The sequence below is a fragment of the Musca vetustissima genome, unplaced genomic scaffold (genome assembly GCF_032173495.1).
Source record: "Musca vetustissima isolate MV318-11 ecotype Yass unplaced genomic scaffold, APGP_CSIRO_Mvet_v1 utg217006, whole genome shotgun sequence".
Classification (NCBI taxonomy): Eukaryota; Metazoa; Arthropoda; class Insecta; order Diptera; family Muscidae; genus Musca; species Musca vetustissima.
This window is the reverse complement of record NW_026882679.1, coordinates 19,647-27,775: the sequence shown is the minus strand read 5'-3', so window position 1 is coordinate 27,775 and position 8,129 is coordinate 19,647. Positions and strand designations below refer to the sequence as shown.

Sequence of the window (8,129 nt, the reverse complement as noted above, 5' to 3'; positions counted from 1 at the left end):
TTAAAAAACTTATTAAAAGAATAGATAATAGGAAAAAAGACGGAAATAATGAAAGTGAATCAGAATCTCAAAATAAAAATGTTGAATTACAGAAAAAAATTGAAAGACTTATTAAAAGAATAGATAACAGGAAAAAGAACGGAAATAATGAAAGTGAATCCGAATCTCAAAATGAAAATGTTGAAATACACAAAAAAATTGAAGAAATTGTTAAAGATATAAACGAACAAGAAATGACAGTGCAATCATTATTATTATATATTGATCAAATAACAAATAAAAACAAAAATTAAAGTGAATGTAATGAATCAACATATATAAAAAATAAACAAAATTACTTCCTAAACGAGAAGGAAATTCCAAATTTGAATACCAGCAAAAGAGCCAGCAGATTTAATTGGAGCCAGCTGCAGCAATCATATACAAAAAAAAAAAAAAAAAAAACACCCGAAGAGGTTCCATCCATAGAAAACTCCGGTTATAACGACAATGTAACGGAAGTGGAAAAACAAATTGCACTTGAGCTAGGACACAGAAATTTTACAATGAATTTAGTGTATAAAAATATGGTGACTCTTAAGCTTGAAAAACAAGAGGAACGTAGCAAAATTTAAAAAAAATATATTAAATGATTTAAATATTTGTTGTATACTTAGACCCCGAAAGAGGAAAAATCAATATCGCTATTCTTGAAAAGGTTATCAAGTACATGGGATGAAGAGGACTGTGCGTGAAATGCGGCAGTTCGAACGCTCCAGCTAGCTGTCCAGTACCAAACAAACAAAACAATAATGAGGAATATGTTATCACCGACCCAATAACATGTGAAGTCAAAACACATATTGGACTACCTGTCCAATGCGCCAATTGCAAAGTAGATGGCCACGTGGCAAGTGACAAAAGGTGTCCCACCGAACGAAAACAAAAAAGGATTCAGGGTCATACAAATAGTAATGGAAAAGCTCCAGCATTTAATGTCGATCTGTCATTTTCGACAGTAGTAAAACTAAGTCAACAAAGTGTTCCAAGTACAAGTAATAATAAATTAAAAACAGTAACCCCAATTAATAACGTAGGTAATGGCTTTGAATTCTTGAACAACGACTGTGAAAAATACATTGGCAAAGACTTATTTACAACATTAAAAAAATAGATGAGTATGCCAACATACGAACCCAATTAAAAACTGAAGAAGAAAAGACTTAAACATTCTTTGGCATGCTTTCAAAACTACGACTAAATGGCTAAGCTAAAAATTATATTCATTAATGTAAATTCTGTGGTATCAACACAGAAAAGATATTCTCGGCAATTATTTATACAAAAACATAATTCAGGTATTATACTGTTAGCCGAACATAAGTTATCAGCTAGAAACCAATTATATGCAAGAAACTAAATAACTTTTCGACAAGATGGGATGTGGGGGCGTGGGGGAGGCACAGCAATTTTAAAAAAGGATTGGATGCAAGCTTGAATTCCTTCAAGCAAACTTAGGCGGAATAGAGGGAACTGTGATAAAATTAAAAGGCCTTTATAACAACATTATAATAATGTCGTTATATAAAAGGCCGCAGGAAAATATTAAAGAACGTGATCTTGCAAAACTCGGAAATTTAATTGAAAGTATGGAGGCTATTATAGGAGCGGACTTAAATGCAAAAAATCCACTATGGGGCGGGAATGTCACTAACGTTAGTGGGAGAATTTTAGGTGATTGGTTAGACGCTTTGCTAAATTTAATAATAAGACCTACTGTGGAACCAACTAGGTGCTGTAGTACTGCACAGTCATATATATATATATATATATATATATGTTTTTATTTAATCTTCGAACATAGGAATCCTTGCTTCAGAACCGACCGGAGGTGTAAAAACCCTGGACTATGACTCTGATCATAAAGCCATATTGAGGAAGTAATCAATAGAATTGAGAGGAGACTCGAAAGGAATTTTTCAATTTAAAGCTTTAATAGAAAAAAATTCAATAACAGCCTAATTGAAAAACAATTTAGACTTACTTTGCCAGTTGATAGAAATGCATCTGTTAACGAAATAGACAAGGAAGTTGAGACTTTGACAGCAATTATTAAGGAATCTATGGAGAAAAACATGGACAAATTTACACCAAAGTATGGAATGCTAGCAGAGCTTCCGCAAGAAATACTTAATTTAATCAAAGAAAAAAAAGAAAATTAGAAGAAGGAGATACAGGGTTCTATACCGTAGCGTTTATGACAAAATGGGTTCTATTCTTCAAAGACTAGATAAAGTAATCAAAGAAATATTTGAAGAAAACTATTATACAAATAAGCTGAAACATATTAAATGCAATGGGAATATGCATAATGAAATCGAAAGTTTTTGCAATATAGACCGTAGGAAAACATCAGATCTAAAAAATGAAAACAATGAGATAGTATACAGTGACGAAGAGAAAGCGGAATTAATTGCTCAAGAATACGTAAAGGTTCAAAATACAATGTACTCATATAGCCAAATAGAAATGGAACAACAAACGCCGATATACAATTTTGACAATAACATAAAAGCAGACGGAACCTGTAATGGTAGAAGAGGGTTGTCAACAACTCATGCACTCCTAACTTTAGCAAATGAAATATCGACTGAATTCAATGAAAGAAGCGCCACTATAGCGGTAAGTTTAGATTTTGAGAAAACATTCGATACTGTATGGCACGCAGGTATCATAAAAAATGAAGGAAAATATGGGCTTGAACACCACTTGACAAAATTAATTAAAAACAACCTTTGTGGCAGATCATTTTCGGTTCAAATCGAAAATGCAAAATCATGTACACATCAAATTAAAGCAAGATTACTACAGGGGTCAGTTCTTGGACCAATACTTTACAACATATATTTGGCTGATGTCCCACAACCAGATCTTCGTCAAATAAAAATATATACAACATTAGTAAAATTAAACGCATTGACAAATTCATGATTGAATTGGCACTAAAAACTATAGACAAATGTACTACACATGCAAATTTATTAATAAAAGAGGGAATGATAAGTGAAGAGAAATTCATTAGACACTATGAATATGATGGTCATCTCTCCCCCATGTGCTTGATACATCTTAATAAACATGATTTATTATTCAATGAAGAAAATAAAATATAGAGTGTATAGTACTGAGCAATTGTAATGGTCAAAACCAAAATAAATAAATAGTTGTAAATAGTAGTTTGTAAGTTATTTTCTTTTCTTTTTAGTTATAAGTTTAAAAAATATTCAATATGGAACAAGTTTTTCATCCCTTTTCTTGTTCAATTAATAAAATAAGATTGACAAAGTCAAATTGCAAATGATAATTATAACGGGGCTGACCTTCCTGGTTATTTGAACTATATATACATACATATATATATATATAAATCGATATTCCTTGAAAAAGTTATACTGTAAGGAGCTATATAAACTATGTAATAGATATAAGAAAACCTTGTAATACAAATGAAATGGGAAATAAATAAATGCCATGTATGGAACAAATCAGTCTACTGCGAACTTCAACTTATGTTTGGTTATTTTTGGAATGTAAGTATTTTTATTTTGTCCCACCACCTCATGACTCTCAGAACAACTCAGCTGGACTTCTGAACGCAATTTTTGAAATTTTGAATCCCAATGAATTCTCACCTCGGTGTTAGTTTGTTAGGATTTCGAATGGAGAGAATTGTATCAATTTTAAAAAACGAAATTACCTAATGACTTTGGGGCAGAAAGTGACTGAGAGTTTTTGGAATGTTTGGAAGTGATAAAAACGTTTTATCAAACGAAAAGAAAACAAAATTTTTTTTGAACAAATCGACATTTATTACCGTTATAAATTGTTCAACGATAGCTAGGTTGTCGCCATTTGTAAAAATGGAACGCCAACTCAAATTGTTTTGAGACTTTGAGCATAGAATCTTGAAGCATTTCGAAAATGGCCCAGGCTTATCTTAGTCCCTCTATCATCTCAACTGTGGGCATTGACCACCCCGCAGTGCCACCGGGGGTAGTTACTTTCAACACCCGTTGAAATAGTGAGCTGATATGTGCGGCGAGTTCACCCATAAGAATTAAAAAAATGGGTTGAGGCGTCGGGTTATTTGCCCAAACTTGGAAAACACTACTTACTCTGAAGAGGAACGAAAAAAAATACCAAACTCTCCTTATGTTTACGACCCCCGCAAACATATAATCATTGACTTCGCGGCAGCAATAAAATATGAAAGTTAGCAACACCAGATTCAATCATCTATTTCAATCATCTCAATCAAGGCCACCTGGCTTTCTCCCGATCAAACATTCGAGTGTTTTAGACGTTCGTTCGATACGAGGAGCGAATATCGATTCGGATCATTACCTTCTGGTAGCCAAGGTTCGCACTCGTCTTAATATAGCAGAAAAGGTGCGATCTAATGTAACACGGAAACTCGACGTCGAAAAGCTGCAAACACTACAGATAGCAGAAGCCTACTCTGCTCAACTTACCCATTTGCTTGACGAAAGCACTCCTTGTCCCAATACTAATATAGAAGCAGAATGGCAAAGAATTGCCCATTCCCTACAAACTGCAGCAAAAGCAACACTTGGGTACAAAAGATCACCATCAAGAAACCCATGGTATGATCAGGAGTGTCGTAATGCAAATGAGTTGAAAAACGCAGCGTATATGGCAACACTGCAGAAAGTAGCAACACGTAATGCGTTGGAGAATTATCGAGAGAAAAGGAGAGAGGAGAAACGTATCTTCAGAAAAAAGAAGAACAAGAAAAACGTGAGCGTGAGCATATCGAGATGTACAGGAGTCAGAATGAAGTCCGGAAATTTTAACAACGAGTAAAACACCAAACACCTGTTGAGATGAAAAAGGAAACCTGGTGACAGATACAGACAGCGTGTTGAGGATGTGGAAGGAGCATTTTGAAAAGCTTCTGGTATCAAATAGTGGCGGTGAAGAAGATACCCCAGAACCAATAATAGATGACGGTAAAGAGTCTATACCACCTAGCCACGACGGGGTCAGAGTAGCAATTAATCGGCTGAAGAACATTAAAGCAACAGGTTCCGATGGATTACCAGCCGAACTATTTAAGACTGGTGGTTAGATGCTGGTCAGGAGCATGCACCAGCTGATTAGTACAATTTGTCTAGAGGAATGCATGCCCAATGATTGAAACCTCAGCATCCTGTGTCCCGTGCACAAAAAAGAGGCAAGACGATATGTGACAACTATAGAGGAATAAATAAAGCCATGTCTGCGTTCGGCATTCCTGCAAAATTAATACGGCTATGCAGGATAACTTTAACTGGTACAAGGTCAGCAGTTAAAATCGGAAATGACCTTTCGGAGCCCTTTAATGGCGAACGAGGATTCAGACAAGGTGGCAGTTTGTCGTGTGATCTGTTTAACATCCTGCTGGAAAAGGTCGTACGAGATGTAAATGTAAACATAAATGACACTCTGTACACCAAACATCATATGTTACTCGCCTACGCCGACGACATCGATATACATCGCAAAAGACAGCCGCGCCTGGTAATCTTTTTTAAGCTCGGCTTATGGAACGAAAGTTCTGTCTCAAGCCAGCTAAGTAAGTAAGTAGTTTTTATTTATTTTTTCCCCTATTTCCCCGCCAATGAAAAGTGAAAACGCCACAAAATATTTGTTTTTTTTAATAGCATTTCTGGAAAACCTTAATCCATGTGAGAGACAGGCGTGCCATTTGCAAAATGCCTCAAGATTCTTTGCCCAAAGACTTAAAACAATTTGCGTTGGCGTGCCAATGGCTAGGTTGTCGCCATTTACGAATGGCGATTGTGTAACGATCATAATTTTTGAGTGGTTAAAAACGTTTTTTTCTTTTCGCTCTACAGACTGATTTTGATTTCATCCAAACTTATGTGGGGGCTACCCGATAATATGGACCTATATTCATAATTTTTTGTGGGGAGATACTAGAAAAAGTGGACCTATATTTGTAATTTTATGTGGAGACATTTAGTACCCAATTAGAACCCCTAATCGTGGACCGATATATCCCATTTTCGAACTTGACCTGCCTGCAGACAATAGACAACTCTATGCAAAATTCCTTCAGAAGATATCGTGATTATAACAGACGGACGGACATGGCTAGATCGTCTTAGTCGTTGAGATTGGCTAAGCAGACTTACCGGAATCAAAAATCGAGAGAAACCTATTTAATATGAGAGATTTGCTGAAGAGGCCGCCATAATAATTTTGGGAGAGGTACCCAAGTTATTATAGCTGTTCTCTGTGTTATGCGATGTAACTACTAATTCTCTTAGTACTTAACCTAAATGATAAGTGAATTTTAGTTTAGTTGTTGTTGGTATTATGACATCTATTGTGTGGTGTTTTTTATTGTCGAGATAATTTTATTCTTCGCCTGCTTTGCGTTTGCGACATTGTTCTGTAGTATGACCACGGAAATTACAGTATGTCCAACGTTTTGTGCCCTTGGAGCCACGCACTGGTCCCTTTTGATCAGCCTCATCTTCCATCATGTTGTGTTCAATGATGCGTCCCTTCTCCAGCAGATCACGGAACATCTTGATGTCTTGGCGTGCAATATGCTTGTGGTATTTGATATTCAGCAGACCGTATACCTACCTTCAGGAATTGAGCCAAGAGAGGCCGCTTTTGGCACACGAATGTATCAATGGCCTCGCTGTCTTCTTGTTTCTTCTCGAAGATATCAACGTAGATTTGATAGGCCGGTTTGGTGGGCGAGAAATGGCCAAGAATCAGAACCAAAACATCATTCTATGTTTTAGATTCTTTGGGTACACCATGCCACCAGGTGGAGGCCAATCCATAGAACAGCAAAGAGATACCCTTCAAGGCATCCTCGTCACTGATACATTCGATTTCCTTGTACGTTACAATTGAGGTTATGAATTCCTCGATAGCTTCATGATCACGTTGGCCACCGAAACGAGAGGGGCAATTACTGAAACTGCCCTTGGATTTGTGTTGGATATTTTCAGCAGCCCGGGGCAGCACTATTGACGGCAGATATGCGTACAGCTTCGATGAGTTGTTGCAATTGTTTGGTGGTCATTTGTACCATTTGAGCCATATTGTTGATGCTGTTCTTTTAGTTTTGTTTTTCACTTAATTTGCAATTATGTTGCGCTGGAGTTGGAGGTGTTTTGTACACAAACAAAGCCATATAGATTTGTTGGCGAATGTTTTTTAATTTGTTATACCGTTTTAACTCCAGTCGAACATAGAGGGGTTGGTCGTTGCGTTTGTCAAAGTTCGCAGTAGACTGATTTGTTCGAACAATGCCGCGGCCTTTTATTGCCAGTAAATAATCGTAGTAAAAGAGCAGAGAGACTGACACAAGCTACGTACATATTTTTGTTCTCTGAGATAAGGAATATGTCACAATTTGTGAAATTCGAAATAAAGAGAAGCTTTTGCATGGGGTTAGCTCTCTCTTTCTTAGAATTGATACGAACTAGATGGATTTGTTTACGGCAATAGATACGAAATAACTCGATAAAGACAAAATACAAACAATGATAACTATTAGTTGTTTTGTTTATTTTATATTAGTTTGTTTTATTGATATTCCATAATTCCCAGCTTAATATATTTACCTACAAAAATACAAAAATATTTTAAGCGGGTACATACTTACATATTAATCTGATGTCAATTCAAACTGCAATCGGTTTGATACCTGCGATAACATTTGGAAAATTGTTGAGTACTGTTTTCTGCAGGAAAACTTCACATTCAGCCTGGCTGAATAGTGTGTTCTATAGGAAAACTTAATATTCAGCCTGGCTGAATAGTGTTTTCTGTAGGAACTTGATAATCAGCCTGGTCTCTTGTAAAACAAACAAATAATCATTGTATTTATGTATTGCGGTGTGTGCGTACGCTTGTTTTCAATTTGTTTGGGTCAGCTGTGGACTGATTGGTGTATGAGTCATACCTTTGCCGGCAAATTTAAAACTGGAGTAATTCATACTCGACCCATGTTTGGTTACAAAAACAATTTGCCGGTTCAAGAAATTTACCGGCTTTCATTCAATGAGAGACACATTTTGGGAGAATTGTTTTCCATATTT

At 36.0% G+C, this 8,129-nt stretch overlaps 1 pseudogene; it reads right to left on the bottom strand.

The window, feature by feature from the left end:
• Positions 1 to 6,422: 6,422 nt before the first annotated feature.
• Positions 6,423 to 7,153, bottom strand: LOC133329282 (activity-regulated cytoskeleton associated protein 1-like; annotated as a pseudogene).
• Positions 7,154 to 8,129: the final 976 nt, after the last annotated feature.